The 21,524-nt window shown below is 41.4% G+C and overlaps 1 protein-coding gene across 3 annotated transcripts in view; it reads left to right on the forward strand.

Moving 5' to 3' along the window:
* Window positions 1-21,524, forward strand: part of tbl1xr1a (TBL1X/Y related 1a) — a 179,464-nt gene that overhangs the window by 52,344 nt on the left and 105,596 nt on the right. For 2 of the 3 annotated variants that reach the window (XM_072572589.1, XM_072572588.1), the window contains exon 2: window positions 19,699-19,772. The exons of the other annotated variant lie outside the window; for it this stretch is intronic. The gene's annotated coding sequence lies outside the window, so the exon portion shown is untranslated. The remainder of the gene's footprint in view (window positions 1-19,698; window positions 19,773-21,524) is intronic. 3 annotated transcript variants of the gene reach the window in all.

Consider the following 21,524-nt stretch of genomic DNA (forward strand, 5'->3'; position numbering starts at 1 on the left):
TTACAGCCTTTCAAGAGCGATCTGTTTCAGAGTGTTGTCTGAACAGTGCGTTCAGCTTAAATCTGTATGTCAAATAGTGATCAGTAATTAAACCATTCAATCATGTCCAGGTTGTAGTTCAATGATGTATGACAGCCACTATATCTACCACAGTATCTTTCTTTTCAAGTTGTGTTATATAGCAAGGGATCATCTATCTCTTTGAAATTGATGTTTTATCTTGTCGTTTTTCCAGTTTTCCTTAATCTGTCTACTTCATCTCTGGTATATTGAATCCTTTATCAATATTATAGTAGAATTCTACGTAATCCGATTTACATGCCGAAGTTGCTTATTGTTATATTGATTACCATGGACTGACAACCGAGAACTAATACCTCTTATTGTTGCCTCAGTAATTTCTACTCATCGTTCCTGTCACTTTCAAATTTGCTGCTGTTTGTGCTTTCGTAATGCATGTCTAGCATCCGTCAATAATGCTTATTGCATCAGCTAGTTTCAGTAACTATGGTCATGTCAGCCTTCTCATTATGACATTTATACTGTGTCTAAAAATAGCTAATATCTTGACTAAGGCGGTGTATTATCAATAATTTCATTAGTTGATACTACATTAAAATCAATAATTACAACAAATATTAGTGTATTCTGTAATATTAATGTCACATCCAAATGGACATTGTTCATGTAGGCACCTTTGTAGGATGGTTGGCAGAGTATTAATGAGAATCCAATATCATCTGAGGTCATTCTTCCTCTTGTTTTCTATATGCTTGCTCACACACAGAAACCCTTACCATTTTTTCAGGAAGAGTCAGGAGTTAGTGAGTTGGTAGGTGCTGTGGCTAATTTTTGTTCCATTTCTTTTCCGAGCTTGTGGAAACAATTATTCGACAAATTCATCTTGTTCCATGTAGGTCGCTGTTACTGTATTTATGCTTGTAACCACAGTGGGAGCTCTGCAATTGCATTGTAAGCATGTCTTTATTGAGATCTCAGCAATTTTGGTAATCATTAAGATCATATTACTGTAAATTCAGGTGAACAAAGTTGTGTTGAAGCTGCTCAATCTGATGCATTTGGAAAGTGCATCATGTTTAACAGCCTGTCTAAGTGCACTTTCTGACGTGAGCAGATTCAGTTTTTGGAAGTTACTAATTCTATACATGAAATGGGTTTGCTTAATGTTAAATGCTAAACTTGATTTAATTATGAGTGAAGCAACTTGATTTAATTGATTTGTGGATTGTAATTTTGAATTTGAAAGATCACATCAAGAATGTGTGGCACTGAAGTTTAGATGATCCAGGACAGCTGATACATTTTTCAGTGAAAGCTAAGGAGTTCATTTCAATGGTCAACATATGTTGCTTATACTAATGGTGAAATCTAGATAATTTCATGGTCGTTCATGTAATTTAGTTGATTATATTTAATTTTGGATTAATTGTTAAACCAGATGAACAACTGTAATGTTTTGACATCGCTATTTTAATTATATTATGTCCTGGAAATGTGCATTAAAAGTATTCAAGTATTTGGCCGTACCCTATATTTCAATTTGTGGGCATCAGAAGTTTTTCATGAATCTCTTAATCTGACTAAACATTTATTTATTTTTAATATTAGAATATAATCCAAACTAGAATTTTTTGACTATTTATTTTAGTGAACACTCAAGTGTTTCAGGTGGAACAGTGCATTAAACTGTGTGTAAATTTGTACTGAAGTTCCAGTTTTGTGGCCTGTGGATGTTTGTTGGATGTCAGAATGTGATGGAAAGCATAGTTGGTATTTTAGCCAATAAGAAAATTTACTTAAGCCATAAAATGAAGAGCGTGAAATGTGCTTTAAATTTATTTCACCCATTTCTATGGGAACTTTTCAAAACATGACTGGGTCTGGATTCCTGATGGGTCAGTCTGTGCTGCTTCATTGTCATTATCCTGAATGTGAGCCACTTGACAGAGGGCAGCTCAGATTTGGATGTGGCCAGCTATCCAAAAATGTATGTAATTAAGGAGCCTGTTAAGTCACTGTTCCTAAGCCATTTGGATTTCCAATTTAGCAGGTAAAGGGTAGGTAGGTTTAGGACCACAAGGATTAACTAATGGATGCCTTTCTCATCTAGTAATGATCACTAGGCTACATTTGTGGTTGACAGTTGTCCTCTGGAGGTTAATCTTCTATGATCATAGCTATGAAATAGTGGCGTTTGTGAAAAGAAAATAAATCCCTGCCCATGCCTCATTGAATTGATCCTCTCATCTCCTACCCTAGTTAATAGGAATGTTGATCTTTGAAAACTGGAGGCCCCTCCCAATGGCCATCCAGCATCAAGAGCCCACCTGTGGACTTTGGGCATTGAGCCTGCTCCCTGGTCTCTGACCAAAGCTTTCGGATGAAGAATGTAGGCGAGTAAGACAGGCACACAGCACCAATGATACCTTAAAAATGGTGCAGTCACAACATGGGACTACCTGCATGCCAAATAACAGAGGCAACATACTTTGGATAAGTGATACTACAGCAAACTGATCAGATATTATCACTGTAATCTGATCATATCCAGCTAACTGTTAATGGTGGTGGATAATTAAGTTTGGAAGTGAAGGCAGCATTTTTGGGCAGAAGTGCCCAGTGGATGATACACCTCAGCTTTATCCTGAGGTCCCTAACATCGCATCACATCACCAGTCTTCAGATTTGATTCACATCATATGATATTAAGAAACAGCCAAGGGCAATGGAAATTGTAAAGGCCGTTAGACCTGACAACACACTGGTAAAGCACTGAAACGTGTTTCAAAATTAAATCTTACTCCACAGCAACTACAACATTGGCACCTCACATGATTCACTGACATCTTTTCTCAGCTGAGCGATCAGTCCTTCATTGCATGAGGACTTCCTCTCTAGTCATACCATGGTATTTTCATGTATTTTAATCCATGTGTGCAAGCATATGTCAAAGTTGTTTCCTGACTGTTGTCGAACTGCTTTAGACCAATGTTGTCCAATAGGATCTTGATACTTACCAAACTTAAGATGGTTGGGTCACAATGTTCACCACCTGATAGAAATTATATGCAACCTTTTGTAAGCTTCTTAAGCATCAGTCAGTGTTGATACTGTTATTGATGGACCATAAGACATAGGAGTGGAAGTAAGGCCATTTGGCCCATCGAGTCCACTCCGCCATTCAATCATGGCTGATGCGCATTTCAGCTCCACTTGCCAGCGTTCTCCCCGTAGCCCTTAATTCCTCTAGACAACAAGAACCTATCAATCTCGGCCTTGAAGACATTTAGCGTCCCGGCTTCCACTGCACTCCGTGGCAATGAATTCCACAGGCCCACCACTCTCTGGCTGAAGAAATGTCTCCGCATTTCCGTTCTGAAATGACCCCCTCTAATTCTAAGGCTGTGTCCACGGGTCCTAGTCTCCTCGCCTAACAGAAACAATTTTCTAGCATCCACCTTTTCAAAGCCATGTATTATTTTGTACGTCTCTATTAGATCTCCCCTTAATCTTCTAAACTCCAACGAATACAATCCCAGTATCCTCAGCCGTTCCTCATATGCTAGACCTGTCATTCCAGGGATCATCCGTGTGAATCTCCGCTGGACACGCTCCAGTGCCAGTATGTCCTTCCTGAGGTGTGGGGACCAAAACTGGACACAGTACTCCAAATGGGGCCTAACCAGAGCTTTATAAAGTCTTAGTAGTACATCTCTGCTTTTATATTCCAACCCTCTTGAGATAAGAGACAACATTGCATTCGCTTTCTTAATCACAGACTCAACCTGCATGTTTACCTTTAGAGAATCCTCGACTAGCACTCCCAGATCCCTTTGTGCTTTGGCTTTATTAAGTTTCTCACCATTTAGAAAGTAGTCCATGCTTTTATTCTTTTTGCCAAAGTGCAAGACCTCATACTTGCTCACATTAAATTCCATCAGCCATTTCCTGGACCACTCTCCCAACCTGTCTAGATCCTTCTGTAGCCTCCCCACTTCCTCAGTACTACCTGCCTGTCCACCTAACTTCGTATCATCGGCAAACTTCGCTAGAATGCCCCCGGTTCCCTCATCCAAATCATTAATATATAATGCGAACAGCTGTGGCCCCAGCACCGAACCCTGCGGGACACCGCTCGTCACCGGCTGCCATTCTGAAAAAGAACCTTTTATCCCAACTCTCTGCCTTCTGTTAGATAGCCAATCCTCAATCCATCCCAGCAGCTCACCTCGAACACCATGGGCCCTCACCTTGCTCAGCAGCCTCCCGTGTGGCACCTTATCAAAGGCCTTTTGAAAGTCCAGATAGACCACATCCACTGGGTTTCCCTGGTCTAACCTACTTGTTACCTCTTCAAAAAATTCCAACAGGTTTGTCAGGCATGACCTCCCTTTACTAAATCCATGTTGACTTGTTCTAATCAGACTCTGCTCTTCCAAGAATTTAGAAACCTCATCCTTAATGATGGATTCTAGAATTTTACCAACAACCGAGGTTAAGCTGATTGGCCTATAATTTTCCACAAGAAAAGTAATCAAAAGGTATTGCAATCCAATTGTTCTGTAAGGGTGTCCCTGATTTGCAAATGCTTGATTAATGAATGCTCATATTTAGTACACAATCCCATACTTGGCTGTATGTTTAAAGATCTGGTATATAAACATTTCCCATATTTATGTGCAGTTGCTTTTCATTGTCTGACATTGTTACCATTCATATATAATTTGACTTGTGAACGGTCTTGCAAACGGAACCTGGGCACTGCCTATATGTATTCCCAAAGGATGATAACAGTGTGTTATGTGAGATGTTCATTTGCTGACAGTGTGCACCAGTTTCATTTTGTTTTTAAAAGATAAGTGAATTGCGTCTGACTTCTGTCCTGGTTGCATCAAGGCAGCTGCAGGTGAGCAAAGAATGGGCACACCTGTCTGCAGCTGAAGTACACCAAGGGTTAAAAAACAGGGTGTGAAGCCACCTGGGATCAGGCAGTGGCCAGACTGGCTGAAAATCAGACCATCTGGTACAAAACTGGATATTTGGCCAACAGTTGCTAAAGTTATGCACATCAATTGTTAGCAGCCACCCGGCATTGTCTATTCTTCACAGACTTCAACTATTTTACAAAAACTGGCAATCATCAGGTAACTGCAAATGAGGGTCTTAGTGACACAGGGAATGCTGAGCTAAATTCCTGCATTGGGCTATAGTCTTTCTGAAGTCTGGCCATGCTTTTGCCAGACTTTAATCCATGTGTGCAAGCATATGTCAAAGTTGTTTCCTGACTGTTGTTGAACTGCTTTAGACCAATGTTGTTCAATAGGATCTTGATACTTGGCAAACTTAAGATGGTTGGGTCACAATGTTCACCACCTGATAGAAATTATATGCAACCTTTTGTAAGCTTGTCAGTTAGAGGCACCCAGAAGAAAACCAGGGGAGGGGGCGGGAGGGTATTAAACAGAAACTAGTTTTCTTGCTTCATTCAGTAAGTAGCCCTTCATCTTCCAGTTCACAACAAACCTGACAACTTAACTATATTCTGAAAAACAAAGTTTCTAGTCTAACTAGTATGTGACTCCTATCCAACAACAGCATAGATGATTCCTCCATGGACAATTATGGATTGATGATAAATAATGTTTACTGATTGATAACCATATTCCTACCCAGACCTGTGACTTTAACACATTTCAGTGTTTTGTGGATCTAAGATGCTCGGGATTAATTTGCAACGTATCTGTAGTGCATTCACCATATGCTGAGTAGTGAGATGTCAGAAGGATTAAGTACATAGAGAACTTTCGTTACTAACAGTCTACAGGCTTTAGATATTAGATGACTGCATAAAAGCACAAACAAGTGTTGTGTTTTATTTTAGATCTAGGTCTGTTTCCATTGTGCTCTCTAGATGGATTGAAGGTACCATATTCTTTGAGTGACTTCTGTTAGAATTAATTTTATTGTATTTTATTCTAATCATAACAGACTTGGCTCTAATATTTGGAGTGTACTCTCTCACTGTAGATTATGACTTAGTTCTAGACTCTCTTTCTCTGCCAATGCTCAAAAAATATGGGTTTAAAGTCCTCACATCACTGCACGCATGGAGTGTCTCAGCAGGGAATGGTGAAGGCAAGCCTATGACTGGAGGAGTGATTGGCATCTAGTTACGGCTGGCAATGAGGAAGCTATCAGGAGAATGGTGTGTATGTGTTTGGCCGGCTGTGCCAGCAGGGAGAGAGAAAGGGGTTATGGATCTTGAGAGAGGGGCACATAAGCAAATAAACCAGGGAGAAATTGAGAGATCAAGGGCAGCAAGGGTACTGAGGACAGAGTTTGGGAGATGCACAAGAAGCCTAAGAAGTGACATGGTAGAGAGGGCTGCAACAGGTCTGGGATAATACTAAAGTCTACAACAGGTGTGGTATGATAAACCCCAAAAGGCACTGGGATGAATCAGAACTGCAAGACGTGGAGGTTGGGAGGCTGTGAGAGATGGATGGGAGTGGAGGTATGGTTTTCAAGGAAGAAAGAGGCTGCAAAGAAGAGAAATGAGTTTCAGATCTATTGAAGGAATATTTAACTAACGAGAGAAACTCCGGATCACTGTGGCAATGAATTACTTGTGAATAAACAGATGTCCCTAGTTTAAGGTTGCATATGTTCAGAAGTCAATCCACATGTGGGCTGCACCAGTTCAAGAAGGCAAAAGTGAGGACTGCAGATGCTGGAAACCAGAGTTTAGATTAGAGTTGGAAAAGCACAGCAGGTCAGGCAGCATCTGAGGAGCAACAGGCAAAAGCCCTTCGTTAGGAATAGAGGCAGGGAGCCTCCGGGGGGAGAATGAGGCTGGAGAGAAGGTAGCAAAGAGTACAATAGATGAATGGGGGTGGGGATAGAGGTGATAGGTCAGAGAGGAGGGTGGAGTGAATAGATGGGAAGGGAGATTGGCAGGTAGGACAGGTCATGAGGACAGTACTGAGCTGGAAGGATGGAACTGGGGTAAGGTGGGGGGAGGTGAAATCAGGAAACTGATGAAGTCCACATTGATGCCCTGGGGTTGAAGTGTTCCGAGGTGGAAGATGAGGTGTTCTTCAGGCGTCTGGTGGTGAGGGAGCGGCGGTGGAGGAGGCCCAGGACATTCATGTCCTCGCCAGAGCGGGAGGGGGAGTTGAAATGTTGGGCCGTGGGGCGGTGGGGTTGATTGGTGCGGGTGTCCCGGAGATGTTCCCTAAAGCACTCTGCTAGGAGGCGTCCAGTCTTCCCCAATGTAGAGGAGACCCGCATCGGGAACAGCGGAAACAATAAATGACATTGGTGGATGTGCAGGTGAAATTTTGGATGTGGAAGGCTGCTTTGGGGCCTTGGTTGGAAGTGAGGGAGGAGGCAGGGGAGGGTGCCAAATGGGAGGGTGGGTTGTTGGGGAGGAGCGTGCATCTGACCAGGTAGTCACGGAGAGAATGGTCTTTGCGGAAGCGGAAAGGGGTGGGGAGGGAAATATATCTTTGGTGGTGGGGTCCATTTGGAGGTGGCGGAAATGTCGGTGGATGATGCCGTTAATGCAAAGGTTGGTAGAGTAAGGCATCTCACTGCCACGTTCTCATGGGTAATTAGGGATGTGCAATAAATACTGGCCAGCCAGTAGGGCCCACATCCCATGAGCAAATAAAAAAAAGTCAAAGTAAATCATTGAGCTTGGAGGGTTCCATGCATCTACCCTCAAGATTTTGTTCCAAGACCACCTCTGCATTTTCTGTTTTAACCAGGACTTTGTTTTTTTTGGTCTTTTAATTGTTTGCTGTGGTAGTATTTAACAACCAACCTCTTCTTTTTTAAGCAAAGTCTTTAAAATGCAACTTTACTCTGTAATCAAAGTCTTTTCACAAAATTCTAAAAGCAATAATTGAACAAATATGAATAAAGGATGTTGCCAGAGTTGGAAGGTTTGAGCTATAGGGAGAGGCTGAATAGGTTGGGGCTGTTTTCCCTGGAGCATTGGAGGCTGAGGGGTGACCTTATAGTGGTTTATAAAATCATGAGGGGCATGGATAGAATAAACAGACAAGGTCTTTTTCTGGGATGGGAGACTTCAGAACTAGAGAGCATAGGTTCAGTGTGAGAGGGGAAAGATATAAAAGGGACTAAAGGGCAACCTTTTGACACAGAGGGTGGTGCGTGCATGGAATGAGCTGCCAGAGGAATTGGCAGAGGCTGGTACAGTTACCACATTTAAGAGGCATCTGGATGCATACATGAATAGGAAAGGTTTAGAGGTATACACGCCAAGTACTGGCAATCGGGACAAGATTAGGTTAGAATATCTGGTCAGCATGGATGAGTTGGAGCAAAGGGTCTGTTTCTGTATGTCTTTATGACTCTTAATTATTTGCTATCCATGTATTTTCTTCAAACTCAAGCTACAGTCTTTTGTTTGTTTCCTGGGATTGTGATAAGTTTAGATCTTTCTGTCCATAAGCTAATATTGTGCACATTAAAGCAACTATTTTTATATTCATCTATGAAATAACATGCTCTTGTGAATGCAGTTAGCTGTAAATATGTTGCTTATGTCATCCTGTCAACTTTGAAAGTATTGTGTTGTGAATTTGTGCAAAAACTATGGCTGTATTGAAATTATATAACTTACATTGCTGGATAACTTAAATTAATTTTAACAAAAAACAACTCTGCATTAATGGAATAGATTTTTTTGGAAATTGTTGCAAGCATATTATCAATAATAGGGTAAATACAGATTCAATTCTTCAATGTTCTGTTCTTAATATGATCACTGCCTAGCTATTAATGAAACTATTAATTGATGACTACCTATTACAACAGTTAGCAGTGACGTGTGGAAAGATGAAGCTGTATATTCACTAGCTCGCTGGAGGAGACACCAGATTTGTAACTGTGGGGGAAATTGAGGTAATTTATTTTAAGAGCAAAAAAATGGAAAATGCAATATCCAGTTTGTGTTGGGTGAAAAACATGATTCATTTTGTTTCCCCTTTTTATAGCCTCAATCCTATGCTGGTTTCAACCATAACCTACAAATCACTTTCCTGATCAATATACCTCAAGATTGCTACTGTTTGAACTGTGGTTGCTGCTTTTATTTTTACGTTAGTGCAATTGCCCTCTGCCAATGATATTCCAAAAAGGTACAAGCAAATTATGGTTGTTAAAGGTCATTCCTTTTTCATACTTACTAGGTTTTTGCCTTGACAAATCTGACTGTAGACCTTCCAGCTGAGAGTTGATGGAAGAAGCATGATAGTACAGTACATCAATACTCCCTTTAGTGATTGTTCCAACGTTGATTTTTCGCTTAGTTGAAATCTATGTACAGTGTTGCTCGTATGTCTAATGTTAGTACTTTTAGATTTTCTTTGACATCTACTTGGTGAGTTACCAAAAAGGCCTGAATCTTATTGAATATGGTTGTAATTTAGCTATTTATCCGTTGTTTATTTATTTTAAAATGTATGATCTCAAGACTTATTTCTTGGGTACTTTAATCACCAATTTGCGAGGAGAAAGTGAGGACTGCAGATGCTGGAGATCAGAGCTGAAAATGTGTTTCTGGAAAAGCGCAAGCAGGTCAGGCAGCATCAAAGGAGCAGGAGAATCGACGTTTTGGGCATCAGCCCTTCTTCAGGAATCACCAATTTGTGAGTCATCATCTTAAGTTGATGATCTAAATTGGAGGAAGGCTAATTTTGAATATATTAAGCAAGAACTCCCAAAAGTTGATTAGTGGTGGATGTTCACCGTTAAAGGGATGTTGGAAAATGAGAATGGGATGATGAGAGTCCAGAGGCGGTGTATTCTGTTAGGGTGATAGGGAAAGCTGGATGGCTAGAGAAATTGAGGTTTGTGGTTAAGAAAAAGAAGGAAGCATATAAGATCACGTGAATCCTTAGAGTATAAAGACAGTAGGAGTATACTTAAGAGTTGACTACATCTGGGGGGAGATTGCGGTCCTTGAAGAAGGAGGCCATCTGGGTTGTACGGTTTTGGAACTGGTCCTCCTGGGAGCAGATGCGGCGGAGACGAAGGAATTGGGAATATGGGATGGCGTTTTTACAGGGGGCAGAGTGGGAGGAGGTGTAGTCTAGGTAGCTGTGGGAGTCAGTCGGTTTATAGTAAATGTCGGTGTTGATTCGGTCGCCCGAGATAGAAATGGAAAGGTCTAGGAAGGGGAGGGAGGAGTCTGAGACGGTCCAGGTGAATTTGAGGTCGGGATGGAAGGTGTTAGTAAAGTGGATGAACTGTTCAACCTCCTTGTGGGAGCACGAGGCAGCGCCGATGTAGCGGAGGAAAAGGTGGGAGGTGGTGCCAGTGTTGCTGCGGAAGATGGACTGTTCCACATATCCAACGAAAAGGCAGGCATAGCTGGGGCCCATGCGGGTGCCCATGACTACTCCTTTGGTTTGGAGGAAGTGGGAGGATTGGAAAGAGAAGTTGTTCAGGGTGAGGACCAGTTCAGTCAGTCGAAGGAGGGTGTCAGTGGAAGGGTACTGGTTGGTACGATGGGAAAGGAAGAAGTGGAGGGCTTTGAGTCCTTCGTGATGGGGAATGGAGGTGTACAGGGACTGGATGTCCATGGTGAAGATAAGGCGTTGGGGACCGGGAAGCGAAAATCATGGAGGAAGTGGAGGGCGTGGGTGGTGTCCCGCAGGTAGGTGGGGAGTTCTTGGACTAAGGGGGACAGGACCGTGTCGAGGTATGCAGGAGCAGGCCGAGACAGTGGGTCGGCTGGGGCAGTCAGGTTTGTGGATTTTGGGCAGGAGGTAGAAACGGGCGCTGCGGGGTTGTGCGACTATGAGGTTGGAGACGGTGGATGGGAGATCCCCTGAGGCGATGAGGTTATGGATGGTCTGGGAGATGATGGTTTGGTGGTGGGAGGTGGGGTCATGGTCAAGGGGGCAGTAGGAGGAGGTGTCTGCGAGCTGGCGTTTAGCCTCAGCGGTGTAAAGGTCGGTGCGCCAAACTACTAACGGACCTCCCTTGTCTGCTGGTTTGATAGTGAGGTTGGGGTTGGAACTGCAAATCCTCTTACAAGGATGCCTTCCTTGAAGAAGTTCTTTTCCTCCCCCTACAAGGATTTTAGTGAGTCCCTCTTTCTTTTAAACCTACTAAGAATAAGTGATGCATGTTTCTTGACCCTTACTTGGTTGACAGGTTTTCATGTCTTCATGACAAAATATTAATTTCAGTTCGTATATGCTCTCCTGAATTTGCCTACGTCTGTGGTTAGCTGTCAACTGTGGCAAGCTTAAGGACCATGTTTCTTCTTCTTTAAAGCCACTTTATTCCACAAAGGTCTTTGGAATTAAAGTATGATGCTGGAAGTTCAGCATTTGTGGTCCATATTTTACCTCTACTGTGACAACCATGTATAAGATGCACTGTAGCAAATTGCCGAGCCTCCATCACAAACACCTTCAAAACCAGTGACCTCAACCATGTAGAAGGTCAAATGCAGGTGATGCATGAGAATACTACCACATGCAAATTCCCAACAAAACTAAATATAATTCTGACTTAGAACAATATTGCCCTCCTTCACTGGATCAAAATCCTGGAACGCACTCCTTTTTCAGCATTGTGAGTATACCTGTTTTACTCAAATTTTCAGCTCATTATTGTTCTCCCAAGGGTTATTTGGGGTTGAAAAATGTGTTACTGGAAAAGGGTAGTAGGTCAGGCAGCATCCAAGGAGCAGGAGAATTATTTGGGGTTGGCAACAAATAATGGCCTTATCAATTACACCTCAACCTAAACAAACTTTGAAAATAAGAACAGGATAGGCCATTTAATACATGGATTCTCTTGACAAATTAAAAAAAAAACTTGTTCCCCTAGGTCAGGTTGTATCCTGAGGCTTTTATCCTTTAGCTTATTATTTATCCCCATGATCTTACTCATAGACAATCCTCTGACTAGCTTCTAGACTCCTCTGCCACTGGCACCCCTTTGCCCATTGCTCAATTCTAATTTCAATTTTTCAAGGGTCTGACCCACAGAAAACAAGATCTTCCCCTGAGTTATTCATGTCTTCACTTTCCAACTATTTAATGTCTAGCCTTTTTGGTTTTGGTTCTCCTTAGTATTTTTATAACTGCTCCTTTATTTCCACCACTAATTGTTCATTCTGGTGTTACTCTGGTCTTTGTTCCCTCAAATCCCAAAAAGGCAATTTATAACTGTTCAGATTTAACTGGACCTGTGAGTACTATGAGTCCACTCTTCCCATTTCCAGAAACCATTCATTCATCCATTAAGGCATTTGAAAGTGAATCTCACCACCGGCTGTTCTCCCCTTGCTGCCAGTCATCTTAGACTTTTTTTTGTTTCTCTCCTTCCTCCCCTTCCCACTATCCTTTGTTTTGAAGGACTACTTGTGACCGTGGAATCTGTGGACAATCACACATGTAGAATTTGCAGTTTCAGCAAAGAATGGAGGGAATAAATCTTATTTAATTTTCCCAATTTCAAAAGTTGCCAACTTTCTCAATGGGTTTAGAAAAGATACAACTCACATTAGTATCACTGATAAAAGATCTATCTGCTAAAATCTGATGCTCATAGACTTTACATGTATGCTGAATGGGTGAAACATTTGTATTAGCAGTTGGTTAATTTTGAGTACATTCTGCTGATTCTGAATTTGTATAAAAAGGATGTAGAAAATTTGTCAGGGATCCATTAAAAAGTTGTATTTTTCTGTTGAGATTTACATTCATTTAAGCATCACTGGAGATTTGGACCATGCAGTGATAAAGTGTTCAAATGTCACCAAGGTTTAGAATTTTATCTTAGAAAAGTTTGTTGGTTCATATTTGGTTGAATTCTAATATTAATTTATCCGTTGTCATGTTCCTAGTTCCTAGTTGGTTCATATTTGGTTGAATTCTAATATTAATTTATCCGTTGTCATGTTCCTAGTTCCTAGTTGGTTCATATTTGGTTGAATTCTAATATTAATTTATCTGTTGTCATGTTCCAAGCTTTTATGGCACTGGTCCCCACTAAGCATAAGTGCCATACAACTGTACATTTATTATGTGACTTTCCCAATAGTCTGTAGGACAGCACATAGCGTTATAGGCTATTTATTGTTTGTGTTTTTTTAAGATCTTCTCAAGGAAAATGTGATCCATAAATGCACATTTTTTAAAAGTAAAAGTCTTGTGGAACTGCACAATTACAGGGATGGGATTTGTGTATTTCTGCAGTAAATTTTATATCAATCAATAAGTCAATTTTTTGGAAGCTGAGCCCTTTTACGAAAATAGAAAATGTTTTTAGTTTTGATATAAAGATTCTTCATATTTAATATTTCATGGACTTTGGAAGCATTGAAGTAAAAATAGATTTATTTCAAGTTTCCAATACTTAACAGGAGTTTCTTTAAAAGAGACCATTGGAAGGTCACTTGCAATGAGGCATTGAAGATATTTTTTAACATCTTGTGCTTGCTGTGCTGTAGACCCCTGCAGAGGCTGTTTTGAACACTGACGGATCAGAAAGACTGCCCAGCTTCTTTCTCCGTTTCTCTTGTTGAGTTCAGGTTGAAACCTATTTGTTCTAAAAGTGATTGGTGGAACATCTCGATATTGTATTTGTTGAACAAGCTGTATCGTTATAGACAACCATTTGTGATTGGTAACTTGACCACATGTCTTAGAACACCAGAGTAACAGGTTCTGGAACATTCTGTGCTTTGTCCTTTTTCCTTCAAAATTACTGCATTGACCAATGTTTCTTTTTCAGAAAGCCGATTTTTTTTTTAGCGAGAGATTCATTTTTTTTTTCTTTTCCTGAAGAAAGTGTGTATATTTTGTTTTTTTTTCCCCCCTTGTTTTTGGGAATATTTAGAAGAAAATAATTTTACGCTTAAGTTACTGACTTTATGTAAACCAATTATTGCATCTCCATTAAATAAGTTTTACTTTGGCAATATGCTAATAATTTTGGTAGAAATATTGTTAGTTTTAAAAAAAAATCTAATGTGCTTTAAAATGTTTAGTTGGCTATTTTAGAACTGGGAAAAAGTATTTTTATTTTAAGTTGTCACCCATGGACTAATGTGACTATAGCAACAGTACACTCCTCTAACTTCTGTAGCAGTGTGAAAATGAATATTCCAATAAAGCTTTGAACCTACAAAAGTTCATGGTTTGTGCCAAGTGTGGTTACTTTGCTGTTGATAAAAGGTGTTTTCTTTAGTTGTAAAGCAACTGATTAATTGGTTTGTCTATCGCCAGTTTGGATTTGTTGATGGCTTGCACAGAATTATAATTCAGAATTTGGTAATTAAATATTATCACTGTTTTTGTCTGCTTTGTGTTTTTAGCCGAAAGTCTTGAAGTTTCTTCTGCATGACTTTCTGGTAGTCTTATAAATACTTCAGAATTCCAGCACTGTCATTGCAACTGTACAGGAGTAGGCATTTCATTTTGTATTCCTCACTTTTTGTAGCTCAAAATAGGTCAGAGTGAATAAACTTGTCCATACTGCTGATCTGCAACTTTCTTTCTTTCTCTTAATTTTGGATCATCTGCACATTTATAATTTTATGGATGACAAAATACCGTGGTGATTTATAACACTTTTTTTTTTGCTCTAAGGACGTAGTGTTAGAATGTTGTCTAGCCACTGGAATGGAAGGCTGAAAGCTTTGGATAAATACTTAGTTGAAGAATAACAGCAAAAACAGATGTTACGCCTTGAAAACTGTCAAAACAGTGCTCAGTGTTAGATGTAATTCTGCAGTTGTGAAGTAATCCTGAATGTACAAAGACTCGTGTTGAATTATGCTGGTAACCAATTTAGAATGGTCAGTCAAGCTCACATTGTGGTGCACTTGTGTGTTCTGAAAGCTGTGTGCCGGGCCCATTTTTCTTTTGCAAGGAGAACATATTGTGCTTGTTTTGCCTGAAGAAAATAAATGACAACCAATCTCTGGTTAGTTGACCAATCAGAATTAACCTGCTTAGTTAAAAATGTAAACAAACAGTGGCAGCTAATGGTTAGTCATCCCTATTATCCCCTGAATCATTCAGGAATGATGGCTTTGCTAGCTGGGTCTGCTTTTATTGCCTTTTGCTAATTGTTCAACCAATGCAGTCCATTTCTTTTATTTCAAAAATAAAGTGTATTCATAAAAGTCTTTATTTACTTAGTTCCTAAAGCAGTTTGGTTCTGTACAGTAACCTAAAAAGAGATAACAAAAATCAGAGCTGACTTTATTTAATAAAGAAGAGATATTTTCATTTATTTGAGGGACCGGGGATCCGATAACTGAACAGACCCCTATTGTACTTTGGCAGAAAGACCTTAGTCGGGAGTCTTTCCCTGTTGTGTCTTGGCAGATGCTCCATGCTTTAGTGTGTCCTTCAGCACGTAGTTCAGGACCTTGGAATGTGCCAGTCTGTAACACCCAACAGGTTTAGGGCAGACTAAAGAACGTCTTTCTTTCATCGAGTTGATGGTCCTCCAGGGACAGTCTATTTATCAGAGTGCATGCTCTGGGGAAGAGACTATAGAGCTGAAAATGTGTTGCTGGAAAAACGCAGCAGGTCATGCAGCATCCAAGGAACAGGAGAATCGACATTTCGGGCATCAGCCTTTCTTCAGGAATGAGGAAAGTGTGTCCAGCAGGCTGAGATAAAAGGTAGGGCGGAGGGACTTGGGGGAGGGGTGTTGGGAATGCGATAGCTGGAGGGAGGTCAAGGTGAAGGTGATAGGCCGGAGTGGGGTGGGGGCGGAGGCGGAGAGGTCAGGAAGAAGATTGCAGGTTAGGAAGGCGATGCTGAGTTCGAGGGATTTGACTGAGACAAGGTGGAGGGAGGGGAAATGAGGAAACTGGAGAAATCTGAACTGCTGCCAAGCTACTCTTGGTGGTAGATATTGAAATCCCCAGCCAGAGTACATTTTGTGCCGTTGCCACCCTCAGTACTTCCTCTAAGTGTTGCTCGACGTGGAGGAGTACTGATTCGTCAGCCGAGGGAGGATGGTATGTGGTAATAAGCAGGAGGCTTTCCTTGCTCATGTTTAACCTGAAGACATGAGATTTCATGGTATCCAGGGTCAAAGTTGTGGACTTCCAGGGCAACCCCCTCCCCACTGTCTATCACTGTATCCCCACCTCTGCTGGGTCTGCCCTGCTGGTGGTGAGGGATATCCAGACACAGAGATTGTGCTGGTGGTGTCTGGGACATAGTCCTACACATAGAATTAATACCTTACAGACAATGTCAGGCTGTTGCTTTTCTGGTCTGTGAGAAAGCTCCTCTGATTTTAACGCTAGTCCTCAGCTGTAAGTGAGGAAGACTTTGAGGTTCTATAGGGCTGTTTCTCTCTTTGTCTTTTCTGGTGCCTAGGTTCATGCCAAATGATCCATCCAGTTTCATTTCTTTAAAACTTTGTAGCGATTCTTACAACTGAATAGCTTGCTAGGCATTTTAAAGCCAGTTGAAAGTCAACGACATTGTTGTGGATCTGGAGTCATGTATTGGCCAGAGAAGGTGAGGATAGCAGATTTCCTGCCCTGAAGGACATTAGTGAACCATATAGGTTTTTCTGACAATCAGCAATGGTTTCATGGTCATCAGTAGATTCTTACTTCCATGTTGTTTTTCTTAAACTCAGATTTCATTATCTACTTTGGTGGGAATCGAACCTGGATCCCCAGAACATTTGCTGAGTTTCTGGATTAATAGTTGAGCGATAATACCACTAAAACGTTGCCACCTCTTAGCAAATGTCTTTCCATTCCTTTCCTCAATTGCTTGTGCTTTTCTTTGTTTCTTTCCTGTACCTCTGTTTCATTTCTCTGCGTATTCCTTTTCCTAATGCAATTGCATTACCATCATTGTAGCTATCTTTGTCTTTGTTCAACTTTATCTTGCTTTCCATCTTTCCTTATTATCACTAACTTAAACCAAAACCATGATGTGGAGGAGCCAATGTTGGACTGGGTGGACAAAATTAAAATCCCAAATGGACAAATGATGAGACACTTCAAAGCAGACAAGAGGTTTTGGTTTAAGTTAAAAATCACACACACCAGGTTATACTCCAACAGGTTTATTTGGAACACTAGCAACGCTCCGAAAGCTAGTGTTTCCAAATAAACCTGTTGGAGTATAACCTGGTGTGTGTGATTTTTAACTTAAACCAAAACCTCTTGTCTGCTTCGAAGTGTCTCAGCATTTGTCCATTTAACATAATATGAAACAAGGTGCAATCTCCCTTGCCTCCTCTCATACCCGCGCTCTCCATTGTACAGATGCTCATTTTTTAAAAATAAAAATCTTTTGAATTTTGAAAATTGGTAAGCCTTTTTCTTTAATTTTGACAAGTAATTTGCTAACTTTCTAATTGTGCTAATTTGACAGCAACTGTTGATCAAAAAGTTGGAGGCTGGGCAGGAGTTGTCACTTTTAAGTTAGAGTTTCCAGTGAGTCTTCCAAGTGGAACAAGATTTATTTCTCCAGCAAAATAGTTTAGTTAATTGATAATAGGTTTGATTAACCCTTATTTTAAATATTAGAGTTTAGTTGGAGAAAAAAATGATTTCAGAAGGCACTTTGAAACAATGTGGTGGCCATGTTTCGGATTGAGTCAAATTTAGGAGACAGTGAGGTCTGCAGATGCTGAAGATCAGAGTTGAGAGTGTGTTGCTTGAAAAGCACAGCAGGTCAGGCAGCATCCAAGGAGCAGGAAAATCGACGTTTCGGGCTAGAGCCCTTCATCAGGAATGAGGCTGGGAGCCTCAGGGGTGGAGAGATAAATGGGAGGGGGTGTGGGGCTGGGGGGAATCTAGCTGAGAGTGTAATAGGTGGATGAAGATGGGGATAAAGGTGATAGGTCAGAGAGGAGGGTGGAGCAGATGAGTGGGAAGGAAGGTTGCAGGTAGGACAGAAGATGAGGGCGGTGCTAAGCTGGCAGGTTGGAACTGGTGTAAGGTGGGGGGAGGGGAAATGAGGAAACTGGTGAAGTCCACATTGATGCCCTAGGGCTGAAGGGTCCCAAGGTGGAAGATAGGGCGTTCTTCCTCCAGACGTTCTGTGCAAAGCCTGCACTCACACCTCCATCCAAGGCCCCAAAGAAGCCTTCCACATCCATGAATGTTTCACCTGCACGTCCACACGTGTCATTTATTGTATCTGTTGCTCCCGATGCGGTCTCCTCTACACTGGGGAGACTGGACGCCCTTTTGCAGAGCGCTTCAGAGACACCCGCACCAATCAATCCCACTGGCCAGTGGCTGAACATTTTAACTCCCCCTCCCACTCTGCCGAGGACATGCAGGTCCTGGGCCGCCTCCATTGCCACTCCCTCACCACCTGACTCCTGACTCCTGGAAGAAGAAAGCCTTACCTTCTGCCATGGGACCCTTCAACCCCAGGGCATCAATGCGAATGGGGGCAAGACGAAAGAGGTGGTTGTTGACTTCAGGAGGGCACAGAGTGACCACTCTCCACTGGACATTGACGGCTTCCCTGTGGAGATCGTGAAGAGTACTAAATTTCTTCATGTACACCTGGCGGAGAATCTCACCTGGACCCTCAACACTAGCTCCATAACGAAGATAGCCCAGCCTCATCTCTACTTTCTGCTCTATAGCCAAAAAAGCCCACCTCTCGCCCACCTCTAATCCCCCATGACTGAGAGTACCCTGAGCTGCTGCATCACTGCCTGGTTTGGGAATTGCGCCGTCTCAGATCTTAAGACCCTACAACAGATAGTGAGGGTAGCTGAGAAGATAATTGGGGTCTCTCCTCCCACCGTTACAGCCATTTACACCACTTGCTGCATCCGAAAGGCTAAGAGCATTGTGGAAGACCCCACACACCCCTCAATCAAGCTCCTCCCCCTGCTGCCATCTGGCAGAAAATACAGGAGCATTTGGTCTCTCACAGCCAGACTGTGCAACAGTTTCTTTCCCCCAAGCTGTCAGGCTCCTTAGCACAGTGGAGAGAATGTGCAGACTCCACACAGACAGTCACTGAGGCTGGAATCAAACCTGGGACCCTGGTGCTGTGAGGCAGCAGTTCTAACCTTTGAGCTACCGTGGATTGAAATGAAAAATAAAAAACTACTCTACACCATGCTATGTCACACCAGAATTAACTGTACGGATCCAGAAAGTAGTAATTGTTTCCTGTTCTTATTTAAGTGGCATGTTAATAAAAGTCAAATAACAAACTTTACTACTAATGTTTTAGGTTGAATAAAAAATATTTTTCACCTTTTTAAGTAAAAGGTTTTCTAATAAAACAGAACTTGCTGGTGAATTTTCACTGCACCTTCTGCCTTTGTTTCAGATCTCCAGCCTCTGCAGTTCTTTGATTTATTTTTATGGTATATTTTCTCTAACTGTTAAAATGTGGACATGGAAAGTATTTATGGTTTGTATGCTGTATACTCTTGTCATTGAACATGGTTGTGGTTTACAACTTTGGAAAGGTTACAAAATTTCTCGCATTGTCATGGTATTAACTTTTAAAGAAGTACTGTAAGTAACTTTATCACCAAAACTTGTTCCATTTTGCTGCTGTTTTAATTTGAACTGATTTTGAAATGTCAAAAGTTAAATTTAATGTTTATTATTTTTATAGCAGGTTATATTGATAAAATGACTTTGATTTTACTCAGGTACTGCAGAATTGCTTAGTACTGACATCATTACACCTTTGACTGAATTGGAAAATTTGCAGTTCTTGAAGCTGGTAAGACTCTATTTCAGTACTATTTTCTTACAGTAGCACATAGAGTAATGCATCCCAAAATGATGACTGAGCATGTGTAAATTAAAAAGCTTATGGTTTTGAAGTGAGAAGATGGTAATTCGTTGACCTTCAATTGATGGTGGTGTTCACTGTGGAATCATGTTTACGTTAAAAGAATTAACCAAAATCTGAAGTAAGGACATTATGCTCCCTGCTGATGGTAATGATGGACAAGTCAGATCCTAGAGTGAAACCTGGCTTGATAAACCATAGTTGTTTTTCCACAGTTTTGTTACCGTGGTGACCAGTCACTGAACATGTTTGCGAAAGGCTGCCAACGTACTTTAAACGAGAGCATCGCAATTTATTACACGTCGGCAGGAGAAAAATGTTCTCTTACACTGTATTGATATGATTTGAAATCATATTGCAATTAGCAGGAATAATTCTACTCTTAACAATAGCTATGAAAATATGCAAACCTAGATGAAGGTTTCCATTTATGTTCTCTGTTATTCCTTGCTTTCTGATAAACATCTGCAGTCAATAGATACTATCTTCTTTAGATAATTTCTCTATTTATGACCCTTACATTTTTACCACTCACTCACTCATGCGTGAATTTAAGGAAAATGTTTTGATAGCCATGTAGGACGACTTCCTCTCTTGACAACTTAAAGCTGTCTATGTCTGGAATCTTTCTCTACAAACTGCTAAGCTATTTGGGAAGCTTTTCTTCTGCCCTGTTTTGGAGACTGCTTAACTGCACTGGTCAAGTTATAGACATTTTTGTTTCTATAAATAACCTCCTTCTCTCTGAAAGAAACCCTGTCCACTCACTAACCTTCTGGAGGGTTCTTTCATTGTAAAAAGAAATCTGTTTTCATGCCTCCCCCTATGTCATAGGACAATTTTTCAGGTTTCTGAAGTACTGAGTTATTCACCTCAAGGGTTTATTTTAAAGGTCTCCATTAAATGTGTGTTAACAGATAAACTGGTAGCACAGTCAGAACTTCAAAGTTTGGGAGAAGATTTGTAGCTCGGGTGCTCGTTGTTGTGGTTCTGTTCGCCGAGCTGGGAATTCGTGTTGCAGACGTTTCGTCCCCTGTTTAGGTGACATCCTCAGTGCTTGGGAGCCTCCTGTGAAGCGCTTCTTTGCTGTTTCCTCCGGCATTTATAGTGGCCTGTCTCTGCCGCTTCCAGTTGTCAGTTCGAGCTGTCCGCTGTAGTGGCCGGTATATTGGGTCCAGGTCGATGTGTTTGTTGATAGAATCTGTGGATGAGTGCCATGCCTCTAGGAATTCCCTGGCTGTTCTCTGTTTGGCTTGCCCTATATTGGTAGTGTTGTCCCAGTCGAATTCACGTTGCTTGTCGCCTGTGTTTGTGTGGCTACTAAGGATAGCTGGTCGTGTCGTTTCGTGGCTAGTTGGCGTTCGTGTATACGGATCGTTAACTGTCTTCCTGTTTGTCCGATGTAGTGTTTTGTGCAGTCCTTGCATGGGATTTTGTACACTACATTAGTTTTGCTCATGTTGGGTATCGGGTCCTTCGTTCTGGTGAGTTGTCGCCTGAGCGTGGCTGTTGGTTTGTGTGCTGTTATGAGTCCTAATGGTCGCAGTAGTCTGGCTGTCAGTTGAAAAATGCTCCTGATGTATGGTAGTGTGGCTAGTCCTTTGGGTTGCGGCATGTCCTCGTTCCGTTGTCTCTCCCTTAGGCATCTGTTGATGAAATTGCGAGGGTATCCGTTTTTGG

Source organism: Chiloscyllium punctatum, chromosome 6, assembly GCF_047496795.1.
Source record: "Chiloscyllium punctatum isolate Juve2018m chromosome 6, sChiPun1.3, whole genome shotgun sequence".
Lineage (NCBI taxonomy): Eukaryota > Metazoa > Chordata > Chondrichthyes > Orectolobiformes > Hemiscylliidae > Chiloscyllium > Chiloscyllium punctatum.